The sequence below is a fragment of the Bufo bufo genome, chromosome 1 (assembly GCF_905171765.1).
Source record: "Bufo bufo chromosome 1, aBufBuf1.1, whole genome shotgun sequence".
In the NCBI taxonomy this organism is placed as follows: domain Eukaryota; kingdom Metazoa; phylum Chordata; class Amphibia; order Anura; family Bufonidae; genus Bufo; species Bufo bufo.
Genome location: NC_053389.1, coordinates 40602362 through 40623404, shown reverse-complemented (window position 1 = coordinate 40623404; position 21043 = coordinate 40602362).

Sequence of the window (21043 nt, the reverse complement as noted above, 5' to 3'; positions counted from 1 at the left end):
TTCCCCATTTTTTGCTCATTTGTCCCTCCTCCCCAAAAAATTGAAAACAAAGTGGTCAAATGTCATAAGTTCGTGAAAATGGTAAAAACAAAAACAACTCACCACATATATGCAAGCCTTCATAATGCTCTGAAGATAGAAATATAAAAGTTATGGGTTTTAGAATATAGTGATGGAAAAAGAAGATGTATTTTTTTCAAAGGTTTAACTTTTGTTAGCAGTAAAACATAATAAAAACCACATCAATTTAGTATTGTTATAATGGTGCTGATTCAATAAAGAAGGTTGTCATGTCATTTTTAGGGCACAGTAAACACCTTAATACCAAAAAAAAAAAAACTTTTGCCGATTTATGTTTGTTTTAATTTTGCCAAGCAAAGAATTTTTTTCCCATACGAGATATAGTAAATTCAATGAAGCCATTAAAGATACAATTTATCAAACAAAAAATAGTCTCTCACAGGGCCATGCCAGTGGAAGATTTAAAGGTTGTAGCTCTTCAAAGGAGGGGAGATAAAAACAAAAAATTGCCTAGTTCAAGGTTGCCATTTCATTTTTAGCGCAAAGTTCACTCCATAAAAACAAAACCCATAAATTCATAGCTAAATTGTGTTTATTTATCAATTTTAGCTTTTATAGAATTTTTCCCATAGAAAGATAAAGTAAATTAAATCGAATCATTAAAAGTACCTCTTGTCCCACAAAAAGTAAGCCCTTATTTGTCTATGCGAACTGAGGATTTAATAAAGTTGTTGCTTGTGGTAGGAGTAAAACAAACAAGCAAATTAATGAATATTAAAATGGCCCAGACCTTAACGGGTTAAAAATGTTAGCTCATGAATATATTTGCATTTCAATTTTATAGGTTGGCTGCCTGGAACACCTGGTACTTCTGGGGGTATTAACAAAGAGCCAAGTGAGTACTTAGTCAACAAAAATATCTATATTATATCATTTTTATAATATTTAGTTCAACCAAAGGCTACAGATTAAAATCTTCTTAATGCAAGCATATTTTTTGAGGACACTTACTGTAGCATACAAGACATGCCAATGAAACTTTATAAACAATACTTAACCAGATTTCTATAACTTTGTAGCAAATATTGTTTCTAAGCAAGAGTTTTATAATGTAGAACGAGATGCCAGCAGCAGCCTCATAAAGAAGATAACAGGGTGACCAGTCCCTCACTCCCTCAAAGCTTTCCCTGATAAAATTCCCAGATCCTGTAGCCAAATAACACCTTTCTAGTTCACAAACTGAGGACTGAATGGTGATTCTTCTGTCTTAGCATAAGGAACTGCCTGCCCACTGCCCCTTGTTTGGCAGATCCAGCATGTTTGTCAAACTTTGACTAGGGCAAGCCCACCCCCTCCACTTCCTCTCAGTGTCATGTGATCCCCTACTTTCCTCTGCCTATGTGGTTTTCCCACCAATATTTAATAAAGTTGTTGCTTGTGGTAGGAGTAAAACAAACAAGCAAATTAATGAATATTAAAATGGCCCAGACCTTAACGGGTTAAAAATGTTAGCTCATGAATATATTTGCATTTCAATTTTATAGGTTGGCTGCCTGGAACACCTGGTACTTCTGGGGGTATTAACACAGAGCCAAGTGAGTACTCAGTCAACAAAAATATCTATAGTATATCATTTTTATAATATTTAGGTCAACCAAAAGCTAAAAATTAAAATATTTCTTAATGCAAGCATATTTTTTGAGGACACTTACTGTAGCATACAAGACATGCCAATGAAACTTTATAAACAATACTTAACCAGATTTCTATAACTTTGTAGCAAATAGTGTTTCTAAGCAAGAGTTTTATAATGTAGAACGAGATGCCAGCAGCAGCCTCATAAAGAAGATAACAGGGTGACCAGTCCCTCGCTCCCTCAAAGCTTTCCCTGATAAAATTCCCAGATCCTGTAGCCAAATAAAACCTTTCTAGTTCACAAACTTAGGACTGAATGGTGATTCTTCTGTCTTAGCATAAGGAACTGCCTGCCCACTGCCCCTTGTTTGGCAGATCCAGCCTGTTTGTCAAACTTTGACTAGGGCAAGCCCACCCCCTCCACTTCCTCTCAGTGTCATGTGATCCCCTACTTTCCTCCGCCTATGTGGTTTTCCCACCAATATTTATAGTAAAATGGTATTGGATGCTATTTATTATGTGATTAATTCTAAAAAGAATTAAAAGCTTAATTCAGATTCGTTTGGTGGATGAATTTTTGTGAATATTGTAAAGAATCCCATTATTTGAGAACAACATGGTTAAAATGCCACTCAGCTATTTATGTACACAAACACCTTCATGCTATTTTTTTTTAGCAAAATTGATTGATGTTGCTCATGGAAGGTGCAAAGCAAAAATACAAACTAATGTATGAACAAAAAAATGGCCCAGACCTTAAGGGGTTAAAGATGTCTCATGAATGTTTTTGTCTTTAAAAATTATACAGCAGATGGACGGCCTGGAGAACCTGATATTTCTGGGAGGATTCAAACAAGTTAGTACCCAGTGAACAAAACATATCTTTATTCTATTATTTTCATAACATTTAGTTGAACCAAATTCAAAAAATTTTAACCTTTTTGATGCAGGCATAGTCAAATAAAATAAAAACTTTTTCTACATAGTGAACACCTTAATAGAATAAAAAATAAAACTGTGTGATTCCCCATTTTTTGCTCATTTGTCCCTCCTCCCCAAAAAATTGAAAACAAAGTGGTCAAATGTCATAAGTTCGTGAAAATGGTAAAAACAAAAACAACTCACCACATATATGCAAGCCTTCATAATGCTCTGAAGATAGAAATATAAAAGTTATGGGTTTTAGAATATAGTGATGGAAAAAGAAGATGTATTTTTTTCAAAGGTTTAACTTTTGTTAGCAGTAAAACATAATAAAAACCACATCAATTTAGTATTGTTATAATGGTGCTGATTCAATAAAGAAGGTTGTCATGTCATTTTTAGGGCACAGTAAACACCTTAATACCAAAAAAAAAACAACTTTTGCCGATTTATGTTTGTTTTAATTTTGCCAAGCAAAGAATTTTTTTCCCATACGAGATATAGTAAATTCAATGAAGCCATTAAAGATACAATTTATCAAACAAAAAATAGTCTCTCACAGGGCCATGCCAGTGGAAGATTTAAAGGTTGCAGCTCTTCAAAGGAGGGGAGTTAAAAACAAAAAATTGCCTAGTTCAAGGTTGCCATTTCATTTTTAGCGCAAAGTTTACTCCATAAAAACAAAACCCATAAATCATAGCTAAATTGTGTTTATTTATCAATTTTAGCTTTTATAGAATTTTTCCCATAGAAAGATAAAGTAAATTAAATCGAATCATTAAAAGTACCTCTTGTCCCACAAAAAGTAAGCCCTTATTTGTCTATGCGAACTGAGGATTTAATAAAGTTGTTGCTTGTGGTAGGAGTAAAACAAACAAGCAAATTAATGAATATTAAAATGGCCCAGACCTTAACGGGTTAAAAATGTTAGCTCATGAATATATTTGCATTTCAATTTTATAGGTTGGCTGCCTGGAACACCTGGTACTTCTGGGGGTATTAACAAAGAGCCAAGTGAGTACTTAGTCAACAAAAATATCTATATTATATCATTTTTATAATATTTAGTTCAACCAAAGGCTACAGATTAAAATCTTCTTAATGCAAGCATATTTTTTGAGGACACTTACTGTAGCATACAAGACATGCCAATGAAACTTTATAAACAATACTTAACCAGATTTCTATAACTTTGTAGCAAATAGTGTTTCTAAGCAAGAGTTTTATAATGTAGAACGAGATGCCAGCAGCAGCCTCATAAAGAAGATAACAGGGTGACCAGTCCCTCGCTCACTCAAAGCTTTCCCTGATAAAATTCCCAGATCCTGTAGCCAAATAACACCTTTCTAGTTCACAAACTGAGGACTGAATGGTGATTCTTCTGTCTTAGCATAAGGAACTGCCTGCCCACTGCCCCTTGTTTGGCAGATCCAGCCTGTTTGTCAAACTTTGACTAGGGCAAGCCCACCCCCTCCACTTCCTCTCAGTGTCATGTGATCCCCTACTTTCCTCGCCTATGTGGTTTTCCCACCAATATTTATAGTAAAATGGTATTGGATGCCATTTATTATGTGATTAATTCTAAATAAATTAAAAGCTTAATTCAGATTTGTTTGGTGGATGAATATTTGTAAATATTGTAAAGAATCCCATTATTTGAGAAATACATAGTTAAAATGCCACTCATCTTTTTATACACACAAACACCTTCATGCAATTTTTTTTCACAAAATGTATTGATGTTGCTGATGGAAGGCGCAAAACGAAGAAATAAACAAATGTATAAACAAAAAAAATGGCCCAGACCTTAAGGGGTTTAAGATATTGTCTCATAAATGTTTTTGTCTTTCAATCTTATACAGTAGGTGGACGGCCTGGAGAACCTGATATTTCTGGGAGGATTCAAACAAGTTAGTACCCAGTGAACAAAAAAATCTTTATTCTATCATTTTCATAACATTTAGTCGAACCAAAGGCTAAAAATGGAAACCTTTTTGATGCAGGCATAGTAAAATAAAAATAAAAACTTTCCTACATAGTGAACACCTTAAAAGAATAAAAAATAAAACAGCTTGATTCCCCATTTTTTGCTCATTTGTCCCTCCTCCCCAAAAATTTTTAAACAAAGTGGTCAAATGTCATAAGTTCCTAAAAAAAGGTAAAAACAAAAACAACTCTCCACATATTAGCAAGCCTTTATAAAGCTGTGTAGATAGAAATATAAAAGTTATGGTATTCAGAATATAGTGATGGAAAAAAAAGATGTATTTTTTTCAAAGGTTTAACTTTTGTTAGCAGTAAAACATAATAAAAACCACATCAATTTAGTATTGTTATAATGATGCTGACCCAATAAAAAAGGTTGTCATGTCATTTTTAGGGCACAGTAAACACCTTAATAGCAAAAAAAATAACTTTTGCTGATTTATGTTTGTTTTAATTTTGCCAAGTAAAGAATTTTTTTCCCATACGAGATATAGTAAATTCAATGAAGCCATTAAAGATACAATTTATCAAACAAAAAATAGTCTCTCACAAGGCCATGCCAGTGGAAGATTTAAAGGTTGTAGCTCTTCAAAGGTGGGGAGTTAAAAACAAAAAATTGCCTAGTTCAAGGTTGCCATTTCATTTTTAGCGCAAAGTTCACTCCATAAAAACAAAACCCAAAAATCCATAGCTAAATTGTGTTTATTTATCAATTTTAGCTTTTATTGAATTTTTCCCATAGAAAGATAAAGTAAATTAAATCGAATCATTAAAAGTACCTCTTGTCCCACAAAAAGTAAGCCCTTATTTGTCTATGCGAACTGAGGATTTAATAAAGTTGTTGCTTGTGGTAGGAGTAAAACAAACAAGCAAATTAATGAATATTAAAATGGCCCAGACCTTAACGGGTTAAAAATGTTAGCTCATGAATATATTTGCATTTCAATTTTATAGGTTGGCTGCCTGGAACACCTGGTACTTCTGGGGGTATTAACACAGAGCCAAGTGAGTACTCAGTCAACAAAAATATCTATAGTATATCATTTTTTATAACATTTAGTTCAACCAAAGGCTAAAAATTAAAATCTTCTTAATGCAAGCATATTTTTTGAGGACACTTACTGTAGCATACAAGACATGCCAATGAAACTTTATAAACAATACTTAACCAGATTTCTCTAACTTTGTAGCAAATAGTGTTTCCAAGCAAGAGTTTTATAATGTAGAACGAGATGCCAGCAGCAGCCTCATAAAGAAGATAAAAGGGTGACCAGTCCCTCGCTCCCTCAAAGCTTTCCCTGATAAAATTCCCAGATCCTGTAGCCAAATAACACCTTTCTAGTTCACAAACTGAGGAATGAATGGTGATTCTTCTGTCTTAGCATAATGAACTGCCTGCCCACTGCCCCTTGTTTGGCAGATCCAGCCTGTTTGTCAAACTTTGACTAGGGCAAGCCCACCCCCTCCACTTCCTCTCAGTGTCATGTGATCCTCTACTTTCCTCCGCCTATGTGGTTTTCCCACCAATATTTATAGTAAAATGGTATTGGATGCCATTTATTATGTGATTAATTCTAAAAAGAATTAAAAGCTTAATTCAGATTCGTTTGGTGGATGAAATTTGTGAATATTGTAAAGAATCCCATTATTTGAGAAATACATGGTTAAAATGCCACTCATCTTTTTATACACACAAACACCTTCATGCAATTTTTTTTCACAAAATGTATTGATGTTGCTGATGGAAGGCGCAAAACGAAGAAATAAACAAATGTATAAACAAAAAAATGGCCCAGACCTTAAGGGGTTTAAGATATTGTCTCATAAATGTTTTTGTCTTTCAATCTTATACAGTAGGTGGACGGCCTGGAGAACCTGATATTTCTGGGAGGATTCAAACAAGTTAGTACCCAGTGAACAAAAAAATCTTTATTCTATCATTTTCATAACATTTAGTCGAACCAAAGGCTAAAAATTGAAACCTTTTTGATGCAGGCATAGTAAAATAAAATAAAAACTTTCCTACATAGTGAACACCTTAATAGAATAAAAAATAAAACAGCTTGATTCCCATTTTTTGCTCATTTGTCCCTCCTCCCCAAAAAATTGAAAACAAAGTGGTCAAATGTCATAAGTTCCTAAAAAAGGTAAAAACAAAAACAACTCTCCACATATTAGCAAGCCTTATAAAGCTCTGTAGATAGAAATATAAAAGTTATGGTATTCAGAATATAGAGATGGAAAAAAAAAGATGTATTTTTTTCAAAGCTTTAACTTTTGTTAGCAGTAAAACATAATAAAAACCACATCAATTTAGTATTGTTATAATGGTGCTGACCCAATAAAGAAGGTTGTCATGTCATTTTTAGGGCACAGTAAACACCTTAATAGCAAAAAAAAATAACTTTTGCTGATTTATGTTTGTTTTAATTTTGCCAAGCAAAGAATTTTTTTCCCATACGAGATATAGTAAATTCAATGAAGCCATTAAAGATACAATTTATCAAACAAAAAATAGTCTCTCACAAGGCCATGCCAGTGGAAGATTTAAAGGTTGTAGCTCTTCAAAGGTGGGGAGTTAAAAACAAAAAATTGCCTAGTTCAAGGTTGCCATTTCATTTTTAGCGCAAAGTTCACTCCATAAAAACAAAACCCATAAATTCATAGCTAAATTGTGTTTATTTATCAATTTTAGCTTTTATAGAATTTTTCCCATAGAAAGATAAAGTAAATTAAATCGAATGATTAAAAGTACCTCTTGTCCCACAAAAAGTAAGCCCTTATTTGTCTATGCGAACTGAGGATTTAATAAAGTTGTTGCTTGTGGTAGGAGTAAAACAAACAAGCAAATTAATGAATATTAAAATGGCCCAGACCTTAACGGGTTAAAAATGTTAGCTCATGAATATATTTGCATTTCAATTTTATAGGTTGGCTGCCTGGAACACCTGGTACTTCTGGGGGTATTAACACAGAGCCAAGTGAGTACTTAGTCAACAAAAATATCTATAGTATATCATTTTTATAATATTTAGTTCAACCAAAGGCTACAAATTAAAATCTTCTTAATGCAAGCATATTTTTTGAGGACACTTACTGTAGCATACAAGACATGCCAATGAAACTTTATAAACAATACTTAACCAGATTTCTATAACTTTGTAGCAAATAGTGTTTCTAAGCAAGAGTTTTATAATGTAGAACGAGATGCCAGCAGCAGCCTCATAAAGAAGATAACAGGGTGACCAGTCCCTCGCTCCCTCAAAGCTTTCCCTGATAAAATTCCCAGATCCTGTAGCCAAATAAAACCTTTCTAGTTCACAAACTTAGGACTGAATGGTGATTCTTCTGTCTTAGCATAAGGAACTGCCTGCCCACTGCCCCTTGTTTGGCAGATCCAGCCTGTTTGTCAAACTTTGACTAGGGCAAGCCCACCCCCTCCACTTCCTCTCAGTGTCATGTGATCCCCTACTTTCCTCTGCCTATGTGGTTTTCCCACCAATATTTATAGTAAAATGGTATTGGATGCCATTTATTATGTGATTAATTCTAAATAAATTAAAAGCTTAATTCAGATTTGTTTGGTGGATGAATATTTGTAAATATTGTAAAGAATCCCATTATTTGAGAAATACATAGTTAAAATGCCACTCATCTTTTTATACACACAAACACCTTCATGCAATTTTTTTCCACAAAATGTATTGATGTTGCTGATGGAAAGCGCAAAACGAAGAAATAAACAAATGTATAAACAAAAAAAATGGCCCAGACCTTAAGGGGTTTAAGATATTGTCTCATAAATGTTTTTGTCTTTCAATCTTATACAGTAGGTGGACAGCCTGGAGAACCTGATATTTCTGGGAGGATTCAAACAAGTTAGTACCCAGTGAACAAAAAAATCTTTATTCTATCATTTTCATAACATTTAGTCGAACCAAAGGCTAAAAATGGAAACCTTTTTGATGCAGGCATAGTAAAATAAAAATAAAAACTTTCCTACATAGTGAACACCTTAAAAGAATAAAAAATAAAACAGCTTGATTCCCCATTTTTTGCTCATTTGTCCCTCCTCCCCAAAAAATTGAAAACAAAGTGGTCAAATGTCATAAGTTCCTAAAAAAGGTAAAAACAAAAACAACTCTCCACATATTAGCAAGCCTTTATAAAGCTCTGTAGATAGAAATATAAAAGTTATGGTATTCAGAATATAGTGATGGAAAAAAAAGATGTATTTTTTTCAAAGGTTTAACTTTTGTTAGCAGTAAAACATAATAAAAACCACATCAATTTAGTATTGTTATAATGGTGCTGATTCAATAAAGAAGGTTGTCATGTCATTTTTAGGGCACAGTAAACACCTTAATACCAAAAAAAAAAAACTTTTGCTGATTTATGTTTGTTTTAATTTTGCCAAGCAAAGAAATTTTTTCCCATACGAGATATAGTAAATTCAATGAAGCCATTAAAGATACAATTTATCAAACAAAAAATAGTCTCTCACAAGGCCATGCCAGTGGAAGATTTAAAGGTTGTAGCTCTTCAAAGGAGGGGAGTTAAAAACAAAAAATTGCCTAGTTCAAGGTTGCCATTTCATTTTTAGCGCAAAGTTCACTCCATAAAAACAAAACCCATAAATCCATAGCTAAATTGTGTTTATTTATCAATTTTAGCTTTTATAGAATTTTTCCCATAGAAAGATAAAGTAAATTAAATCGAATCATTAAATGTACCTCATGTCCCACAAAAAGTAAGCCCTTATTTGTCTATGCGAACTGAGGATTTAATAAAGTTGTTGCTTGTGGTAGGAGTAAAACAAGCAAATTAATGAATATTAAAATAGCCCAGACCTTAACGGTTTAAAAATGTTAGAACATGAATATATTTGCATTTCAATTTTATAGGTTGGCTGCCTGGAACACCTGGTACTACTGGAGGTATTAACACAGAGCCAAGTGAGTACTTAGTCAACAAAAATATCTATAGTATATCATTTTTATAATATTTAGTTCAACCAAAGGCTACAAATTAAAATCTTCTTAATGCAAGCATATTTTTTGAGGACACTTACTGTAGCATACAAGACATGCCAATGAAACTTTATAAACAATACTTAACCAGATTTCTATAACTTTGTAGCAAATAGTGTTTCTAAGCAAGAGTTTTATAATGTAGAACGAGATGCCAGCAGCAGCCTCATAAAGAAGATAACAGGGTGACCAGTCCCTCGCTCCCTCAAAGCTTTCCCTGATAAAATTCCCAGATCCTGTAGCCAAATAACACCTTTCTAGTTCACAAACTGAGGACTGAATGGTGATTCTTCTGTCTTAGCATAAGGAACTGCCTGCCCACTGCCCCTTGTTTGGCAGATCCAGCCTGTTTGTCAAACTTTGACTAGGGCAAGCCCACCCCCTCCACTTCCTCTCAGTGTCATGTGATCCCTACTTTCCTCGCCTATGTGGTTTTCCCACCAATATTTATAGTAAAATGGTATTGGATGCCATTTATTATGTGATTAATTCTAAATAAATTAAAAGCTTAATTCAGATTCGTTTGGTGGATGAAAATTTGTGAATATTGTAAAGAATCCCATTATTTGAGAAATACATAGTTAAAATGCCACTCATCTTTTTATACACACAAACACCTTCATGCAATTTTTTTTCACAAAATGTATTGATGTTGCTGATGGAAGGCGCAAAACGAAGAAATAAACAAATGTATAAACAAAAAAAATGGCCCAGACCTTAAGGGGTTTAAGATATTGTCTCATAAATGTTTTTGTCTTTCAATCTTATACAGTAGGTGGACGGCCTGGAGAACCTGATATTTCTGGGAGGATTCAAACAAGTTAGTACCCAGTGAACAAAAAAATCTTTATTCTATCATTTTCATAACATTTAGTCGAACCAAAGGCTAAAAATGGAAACCTTTTTGATGCAGGTATAGTAAAATAAAAATAAAAACTTTCCTACATAGTGAACACCTTAATAGAATAAAAAATAAAACAGCTTGATTCCGCATTTTTTGCTCATTTGTCCCTCCTCCCCAAAAAATTTAAAACAAAGTGGTCAAATGTCATAAGTTCCTAAAAAAAGGTAAAAACAAAAACAACTCTCCACATATTAGCAAGCCTTTATAAAGCTGTGTAGATAGAAATATAAAAGTTATGGTATTCAGAATATAGTGATGGAAAAAAAAGATGTATTTTTTTCAAAGGTTTAACTTTTGTTAGCAGTAAAACATAATAAAAACCACATCAATTTAGTATTGTTATAATGATGCTGACCCAATAAAAAAGGTTGTCATGTCATTTTTAGGGCACAGTAAACACCTTAATAGCAAAAAAAAATAACTTTTGCTGATTTATGTTTGTTTTAATTTTGCCAAGCAAAGAATTTTTTTCCCATACGAGATATAGTAAATTCAATGAAGCCATTAAAGATACAATTTATCAAACAAAAAATAGTCTCTCACAAGGCCATGCCAGTGGAAGATTTAAAGGTTGTAGCTCTTCAAAGGAGGGGAGTTAAAAACAAAAAATTGCCTAGTTCAAGGTTGCCATTTCATTTTTAGCGCAAAGTTCACTCCATAAAAACAAAACCCATAAATCCATAGCTAAATTGTGTTTATTTATCAATTTTAGCTTTTATAGAATTTTTCCCATAGAAAGATAAAGTAAATTAAATCGAATCATTAAAAGTACCTCTTGTCCCACAAAAAGTAAGCCCTTATTTGTCTATGCGAACTGAGGATTTAATAAAGTTGTTGCTTGTGGTAGGAGTAAAACAAACAAGCAAATTAATGAATATTAAAATGGCCCAGACCTTAACGGGTTAAAAATGTTAGCTCATGAATATATTTGCATTTAAATTTTATAGGTTGGCTGCCTGGAACACCTGGTACTTCTGGGGGTATTAACACAGAGCCAAGGGAGTACTTAGTCAACAAAAATATCTATAGTATATCATTTTTATAATATTTAGTTCAACCAAAGGCTACAAATTAAAATCTTCTTAATGCAAGCATATTTTTTGAGGACACTTACTGTAGCATACAAGACATGCCAATGAAACTTTATAAACAATACTTAACCAGATTTCTATAACTTTGTAGCAAATAGTGTTTCTAAGCAAGAGTTTTATAATGTAGAACGAGATGCCAGCAGCAGCCTCATAAAGAAGATAACAGGGTGACCAGTCCCTCGCTCCCTCAAAGCTTTCCCTGATAAAATTCCCAGATCCTGTAGCCAAATAACACCTTTCTAGTTCACAAACTGAGGACTGAATGGTGATTCTTCTGTCTTAGCATAAGGAACTGCCTGCCCACTGCCCCTTGTTTGGCAGATCCAGCCTGTTTGTCAAACTTTGACTAGGGCAAGCCCACCCCCTCCACTTCCTCTCAGTGTCATGTGATCCTCTACTTTCCTCCGCCTATGTGGTTTTCCCACCAATATTTATAGTAAAATGGTATTGGATGCTATTTATTATGTGATTAATTCTAAAAAGAATTAAAAGCTTAATTCAGATTCGTTTGGTGGATGAATTTTTGTGAATATTGTAAAGAATCCCATTATTTGAGAACAACATGGTTAAAATGCCACTCAGCTATTTATGTACACAAACACCTTCATGCTATTTTTTTTAGCAAAATTGATTGATGTTGCTCATGGAAGGTGCAAAGCAAAAATACAACTAATGTATGAACAAAAAAATGGCCCAGACCTTAAGGGGTTAAAGATGTCTCATGAATGTTTTTGTCTTTAAAATTATACAGCAGATGGACGGCCTGGAGAACCTGATATTTCTGGGAGGATTCAAACAAGTTAGTAACCAGTGAACAAAACATATCTTTATTCTATTATTTTCATAACATTTAGTTGAACCAAATTCAAAAATTTTAACCTTTTTGATGCAGGCATAGTCAAATAAAATAAAAACTTTCCTACATAGTGAACACCTTAATAGAATAAAAAATAAAACTGTGTGATTCCCCATTTTTTGCTCATTTGTCCCTCCTCCCCAAAAAATTGAAAACAAAGTGGTCAAATGTCATAAGTTCGTGAAAATGGTAAAAACAAAAACAACTCACCACATATATGCAAGCCTTCATAATGCTCTGAAGATAGAAATATAAAAGTTATGGGTTTTAGAATATAGTGATGGAAAAAGAAGATGTATTTTTTTCAAAGGTTTAACTTTTGTTAGCAGTAAAACATAATAAAAAGCACATCAATTTAGTATTGTTATAATGGTGCTGACCCAATAAAGAAGGTTGTCATGTCATTTTTAGGGCACAGTAAACACCTTAATAGCAAAAAAAAAAAACTTTTGCTGATTTATGTTTGTTTTAATTTTGCCAAGCAAAGAATTTTTTTCCCATACGAGATATAGTAAATTCAATGAAGCCATTAAAGATACAATTTATCAAACAAAAAATAGTCTCTCACAAGGCCATGCCAGTGGAAGATTTAAAGGTTGTAGCTCTTCAAAGGTGGGGAGTTAAAAACAAAAAATTGCCTAGTTCAAGGTTGCCATTTCATTTTTAGCGCAAAGTTCACTCCATAAAAACAAAACCCATAAATCATAGCTAAATTGTGTTTATTTATCAATTTTAGCTTTTATAGAATTTTTCCCATAGAAAGATAAAGTAAATTAAATCGAATCATTAAAAGTACCTCTTGTCCCACAAAAAGTAAGCCCTTATTTGTCTATGCGAACTGAGGATTTAATAAAGTTGTTGCTTGTGGTAGGAGTAAAACAAACAAGCAAATTAATGAATATTAAAATGGCCCAGACCTTAACGGGTTAAAAATGTTAGCTCATGAATATATTTGCATTTAAATTTTATAGGTTGGCTGCCTGGAACACCTGGTACTTCTGGGGGTATTAACACAGAGCCAAGTAAGTACTTAGTCAACAAAAATATCTATAGTATATCATTTTTATAATATTTAGTTCAACCAAAGGCTACAAATTAAAATCTTCTTAATGCAAGCATATTTTTTGAGGACACTTACTGTAGCATACAAGACATGCCAATGAAACTTTATAAACAATACTTAACCAGATTTCTATAACTTTGTAGCAAATAGTGTTTCTAAGCAAGAGTTTTATAATGTAGAACGAGATGCCAGCAGCAGCCTCATAAAGAAGATAACAGGGTGACCAGTCCCTCGCTCCCTCAAAGCTTTCCCTGATAAAATTCCCAGATCCTGTAGCCAAATAACACCTTTCTAGTTCACAAACTGAGGACTGAATGGTGATTCTTCTGTCTTAGCATAAGGAACTGCCTGCCCACTGCCCCTTGTTTGGCAGATCCAGCCTGTTTGTCAAACTTTGACTAGGGCAAGCCCACCCCCTCCACTTCCTCTCAGTGTCATGTGATCCCTACTTTCCTCCGCCTATGTGGTTTTCCCACCAATATTTATAGTAAAATGGTATTGGATGCCATTTATTATGTGATTAATTCTAAATAAATTAAAAGCTTAATTCAGATTCGTTTGGTGGATGAAAATTTGTGAATATTGTAAAGAATCCCATTATTTGAGAAATACATAGTTAAAATGCCACTCATCTTTTTATACACACAAACACCTTCATGCAATTTTTTTTCACAAAATGTATTGATGTTGCTGATGGAAGGCGCAAAACGAAGAAATAAACAAATGTATAAACAAAAAAAATGGCCCAGACCTTAAGGGGTTTAAGATATTGTCTCATAAATGTTTTTGTCTTTCAATCTTATACAGTAGGTGGACGGCCTGGAGAACCTGATATTTCTGGGAGGATTCAAACAAGTTAGTACCCAGTGAACAAAAAAATCTTTATTCTATCATTTTCATAACATTTAGTCGAACCAAAGGCTAAAAATGGAAACCTTTTTGATGCAGGTATAGTAAAATAAAAATAAAAACTTTCCTACATAGTGAACACCTTAATAGAATAAAAAATAAAACAGCTTGATTCCGCATTTTTTGCTCATTTGTCCCTCCTCCCCAAAAAATTAAAAACAAAGTGGTCAAATGTCATAAGTTCCTAAAAAAAGGTAAAAACAAAAACAACTCTCCACATATTAGCAAGCCTTTATAAAGCTCTGTAGATAGAAATATAAAAGTTATGGTATTCAGAATATAGTGATGGAAAAAAAAGATGTATTTTTTTCAAAGGTTTAACTTTTGTTAGCAGTAAAACATAATAAAAACCACATCAATTTAGTATTGTTATAATGGTGCTGACCCAATAAAGAAGGTTGTCATGTCATTTTTAGGGCACAGTAAACACCTTAATAGCAAAAAAAATAACTTTTGCTGATTTATGTTTGTTTTAATTTTGCCAAGCAAAGAATTTTTTTCCCATACGAAATATAGTAAATTCAATGAAGCCATTAAAGATACAATTTATCAAACAAAAAATAGTCTCTCACAAGGCCATGCCAGTGGAAGATTTAAAGGTTGTAGCTCTTCAAAGGTGGGGAGTTAAAAACAAAAAATTGCCTAGTTCAAGGTTGCCATTTCATTTTTAGCGCAAAGTTCACTCCATAAAAACAAAACCCATAAATCCATAGCTAAATTGTGTTTATTTATCAATTTTAGCTTTTATAGAATTTTTCCCATAGAAAGATAAAGTAAATTAAATCGAATGATTAAAAGTACCTCTTGTCCCACAAAAAGTAAGCCCTTATTTGTCTATGCGAACTGAGGATTTAATAAAGTTGTTGCTTGTGGTAGGAGTAAAACAAACAAGCAAATTAATGAATATTAAAATGGCCCAGACCTTAACGGGTTAAAAATGTTAGCTCATGAATATATTTGCATTTCAATTTTATAGGTTGGCTGCCTGGAACACCTGGTACTTCTGGGGGTATTAACACAGAGCCAAGTGAGTACTTAGTCAACAAAAATATCTATAGTATATCATTTTTATAATATTTAGTTCAACCAAAGGCTACAAATTAAAATCTTCTTAATGCAAGCATATTTTTTGAGGACACTTACTGTAGCATACAAGACATGCCAATGAAACTTTATAAACAATACTTAACCAGATTTCTATAACTTTGTAGCAAATAGTGTTTCTAAGCAAGAGTTTTATAATGTAGAACTAGATGCCAGCAGCAGCCTCATAAAGAAGATAACAGGGTGACCAGTCCCTCGCTCCCTCAAAGCTTTCCCTGATAAAATTCCCAGATCCTGTAGCCAAATAACACCTTTCTAGTTCACAAACTGAGGACTGAATGGTGATTCTTCTGTCTTAGCATAAGGAACTGCCTGCCCACTGCCCCTTGTTTGGCAGATCCAGCCTGTTTGTCAAACTTTGACTAGGGCAAGCCCACCCCCTCCACTTCCTCTCAGTGTCATGTGATCCCCTACTTTCCTCTGCCTATGTGGTTTTCCCACCAATATTTATAGTAAAATGGTATTGGATGCCATTTATTATGTGATTAATTCTAAATAAATTAAAAGCTTAATTCAGATTCGTTTGGTGGATGAAAATTTGTGAATATTGTAAAGAATCCCATTATTTGAGAAATACATAGTTAAAATGCCACTCATCTTTTTATACACACAAACACCTTCATGCAATTTTTTATCAAAAAATGTATTGATGTTGCTGATGGAAGGCGCAAAACGAAGAAATAAACAAATGTATAAACAAAAAAAATGGCCCAGACCTTAAGGGGTTTAAGATATTGTCTCATAAATGTTTTTGTCTTTCAATCTTATACAGTAGGTGGACGGCCTGGAGAACCTGATATTTCTGGGAGGATTCAAACAAGTTAGTACCCAGTGAACAAAAAAATCTTTATTCTATCATTTTCATAACATTTAGTCGAACCAAAGGCTAAAAATTGAAACCTTTTTGATGCAGGCATAGTAAAATAAAAATAAAAACTTTCCTACATAGTGAACACCTTAATAGAATAAAAAATAAAACAGCTTGATTCCGCATTTTTTGCTCATTTGTCCCTCCTCCCCAAAAAATTTAAAACAAAGTGGTCAAATGTCATAAGTTCCTAAAAAAAGGTAAAAACAAAAACAACTCTCCACATATTAGCAAGCCTTTATAAAGCTCTGTAGATAGAAATATAAAAGTTATGGTATTCAGAATATAGTGATGGAAAAAAAAGATGTATTTTTTTCAAAGGTTTAACTTTTGTTAGCAGTAAAACAAAATAAAAACCACATCAATTTAGTATTGTTATAATGGTGCTGACCCAATAAAGAAGGTTGTCATGTCATTTTTAGGGCACAGTAAACACCTTAATAGCAAAAAAAATAACTTTTGCTGATTTATGTTTGTTTTAATTTTGCCAAGCAAAGAATTTTTTTCCCATACGAAATATAGTAAATTCAATGAAGCCATTAAAGATACAATTTATCAAACAAAAAATAGTCTCTCACAAGGCCATGCCAGTGGAAGATTTAAAGGTTGTAGCTCTTCAAAGGTGGGGAGTTAAAAACAAAAAATTGCCTAGTTCAAGGTTGCCATTTCATTTTTAGCGCAAAGTTCACTCCATAAAAACAAAACCCATAAATCCATAGCTAAATTGTGTTTATTTATCAATTTTAGCTTTTATAGAATTTTTCCCATAGAAAGATAAAGTAAATTAAATCGAATGATTAAAAGTTCCTCTTGTCCCACAAAAAGTAAGCCCTTATTTGTCTATGCGAACTGAGGATTTAATAAAGTTGTTGCTTGTGGTAGGAGTAAAACAAACAAGCAAATTAATGAATATTAAAATGGCCCAGACCTTAACGGGTTAAAAATGTTAGCTCATGAATATATTTGCATTTCAATTTTATAGGTTGGCTGCCTGGAACACCTGGTACTTCTGGGGGTATTAACACAGAGCCAAGTGAGTACTCAGTCAACAAAAATATCTATAGTATATCATTTTTATAATATTTAGTTCAACCAAAGGCTAAAAATTAAAATCTTCTTAATGCAAGCATATTTTTTGAGGACACTTACTGTAGCATACAAGACATGCCAATGAAACTTTATAAACAATACTTAACCAGATTTCTATAACTTTGTAGCAAATAGTGTTTCTAAGCAAGAGTTTTATAATGTAGAACGAGATGCCAGCAGCAGCCTCATAAAGAAGATAACAGGGTGACCAGTCCCTCGCTCCCTCAAAGCTTTCCCTGATAAAATTCCCAGATCCTGTAGCCAAATAAAACCTTTCTAGTTCACAAACTTAGGACTGAATGGTGATTCTTCTGTCTTAGCATAAGGAACTGCCTGCCCACTGCCCCTTGTTTGGCAGATCCAGCCTGTTTGTCAAACTTTGACTAGGGCAAGCCCACCCCCTCCACTTCCTCTCAGTGTCATGTGATCGTCTTCTTTCCTCCGCCTATGTGGTTTTGCCACCAATATTTATAGTAAAATGGTATTGGATGCCATTTATTATGTGATTAATTCTAAATAAATTAAAAGCTTAATTCAGATTCGTTTGGTGGATGAAAATTTGTGAATATTGTAAAGAATCCCATTATTTGAGAAATACATAGTTAAAATGCCACTCATCTTTTTATACACACAAACACCTTCATGCAATTTTTTTTCACAAAATGTATTGATGTTGCTGATGGAAGGCGCAAAACGAAGAAATAAACAAATGTATAAACAAAAAAAATGGCCCAGACCTTAAGGGGTTTAAGATATTGTCTCATAAATGTTTTTGTCTTTCAATCTTATACAGTAGGTGGACGGCCTGGAGAACCTGATATTTCTGGGAGGATTCAAACAAGTTAGTACCCAGTGAACAAAAAAATCTTTATTCTATCATTTTTATAACATTTAGTCGAACCAAAGGCTAAAAATGGAAACCTTTTTGATGCAGGCATAGTAAAATAAAAATAAAAACTTTCCTACATAGTGAACACCTTTAAAGAATAAAAAATAAAACAGCTTGATTCCCCATTTTTTGCTCATTTGTCCCTCCTCCCCAAATTTTTTTTAAACAAAGTGGTCAAATGTCATAAGTTCCTAAAAAAAGGTAAAAACAAAAACAACTCTCCACATATTAGCAAGCCTTTATAAAGCTCTGTAGATAGAAATATAAAAGTTATGGTATTCAGAATATAGTGTTGGAAAAAAAAGATGTATTTTTTTCAAAAGTTTAACTTTTGTTAGCAGTAAAACATAATAAAAACCACATCAATTTAGTATTGTTATAATGGTGCTGATTCAATAAAGAAGGTTGTCATGTCATTTTTAGGGCACAGTAAACACCTTAATAGCAAAAAAAAACTTTTGCTGATTTATGTTTGTTTTAATTTTGCCAAGCAAAGAAATTTTTTCCCATACGAGATATAGTAAATTCAATGAAGCCATTAAAGATACAATTTATCAAACAAAAAATAGTCTCTCACAAGGCCATGCCAGTGGAAGATTTAAAGGTTGTAGCTCTTCAAAGGAGGGGAGTTAAAAACAAAAAATTGCCTAGTTCAAGGTTGCCATTTCATTTTTAGCGCAAAGTTCACTCCATAAAAACAAAACCCATAAATCCATAGCTAAATTGTGTTTATTTATCAATTTTAGCTTTTATAGAATTTTTCCCATAGAAAGATAAAGTAAATTAAATCGAATGATTAAAAGTACCTCTTGTCCCACAAAAAGTAAGCCCTTATTTGTCTATGCGAACTGAGGATTTAATAAAGTTGTTGCTTGTGGTAGGAGTAAAACAAACAAGCAAATTAATGAATATTAAAATAGCCCAGACCTTAACGGTTTAAAAATGTTAGCTCATGAATATATTTGCATTTAAATTTTATAGGTTGGCTGCCTGGAACACCTGGTACTTCTGGGGGTATTAACACAGAGCCAAGTAAGTACTTAGTCAACAAAAATATCTATAGTATATAATTTTTTATAACATTTAGTTTAACCAAAAGCTACAAATTAAAATCTTCTTAATGCAAGCATATTTTTTGAGGACACTTACTGTAGCATACAAGACATGCCAATGAAACTTTATAAACAATACTCATAACCAGATTTCTCTAACTTTGTAGCAAATAGTGTTTCCAAGCAAGAGTTTTATAATGTAGAACGAGATGCCAGCAGCAGCCTCATAAAGAAGATAAAAGGGTGACCAGTCCCTCGCTCCCTCAAAGCTTTCCCTGATAAAATTCCCAGATCCTGTAGCCAAATAACACCTTTCTAGTTCACAAACTGAGGAATGAATGGTGATTCTTCTGTCTTAGCATAAGGAACTGCCTGCCCACTGCCCCTTGTTTGGCAGATCCAGCCTGTTTGTCAAACTTTGACTAGGGCAAGCCCACCCCCCTCCACTTCCTCTCAGTGTCATGTGATCCTCTACTTTCCTCCGCCTATGTGGTTTTCCCACCAATATTTATAGTAAAATGGTATTGGATGCCATTTATTATGTGATTAATTCTAAATAAATTAAAAGCTTAATTCAGATTCGTTTGGTGGATGAAAATTTGTGAATATTGTAAAGAATCCCATTATTTGAGAAATACATAGTTAAAATGCCACTCATCTTTTTATACACACAAACACCTTCATGCAATTTTTTTTCACAAAATGTATTGATGTTGCTGATGGAAGGCGCAAAACGAAGAAATAAACAAATGTATAAACAAAAAAATGGCCCAGACCTTAAGGGGTTTAAGATATTGTCTCATAAATGTTTTTGTCTTTCAATCTTATACAGTAGGTGGACGGCCTGGAGAACCTGATATTTCTGGGATGATTCAAACAAGTTAGTACCCAGTGAACAAAAAAATCTTTATTCTATCATTTTCATAACATTTAGTCGAACCAAAGGCTAAAAATTGAAACCTTTTTGATGCAGGCATAGTAAAATAAAATAAAAACTTTCCTACATAGTGAACACCTTAATAGAATAAAAAATAAAACAGCTTGATTCCCCATTTTTTGCTCATTTGTCCCTCCTCCCCAAAAAATTGAAAACAAAGTGGTCAAATGTCATAAGTTCGTGAAAATGGTAAAAACAAAAACAACTCACCACATATATGCAAGCCTTCATAATGCTCTGTAGATAGAAATATAAAAGTTATGGTATTCAGAATATAGTGATGGAAAAAAAAGATGTATTTTTTTCAAAGGTTTAACTTTTTTTAGCAGTAAAACAAAATAAAAACCACATCAATTTAGTATTGTTATAATGGTGCTGACCCAATAAAGAAGGTTGTCATGTCATTTTTAGGGCACAGTAAACACCTTAATAGCAAAAAAAAAAACTTTTGCTGATTTATGTTTGTTTTAATTTTGCCAAGCAAAGAAATTTTTTCCCATACGAGATATAGTAAATTCAATGAAGCCATTAAAGATACAATTTATCAAACAAAAAATAGTCTCTCACAAGGCCATGCCAGTGGAAGATTTAAAGGTTGTAGCTCTTCAAAGGAGGGGAGTTAAAAACAAAAAATTGCCTAGTTCAAGGTTGCCATTTCATTTTTAGCGCAAAGTTCACTCCATAA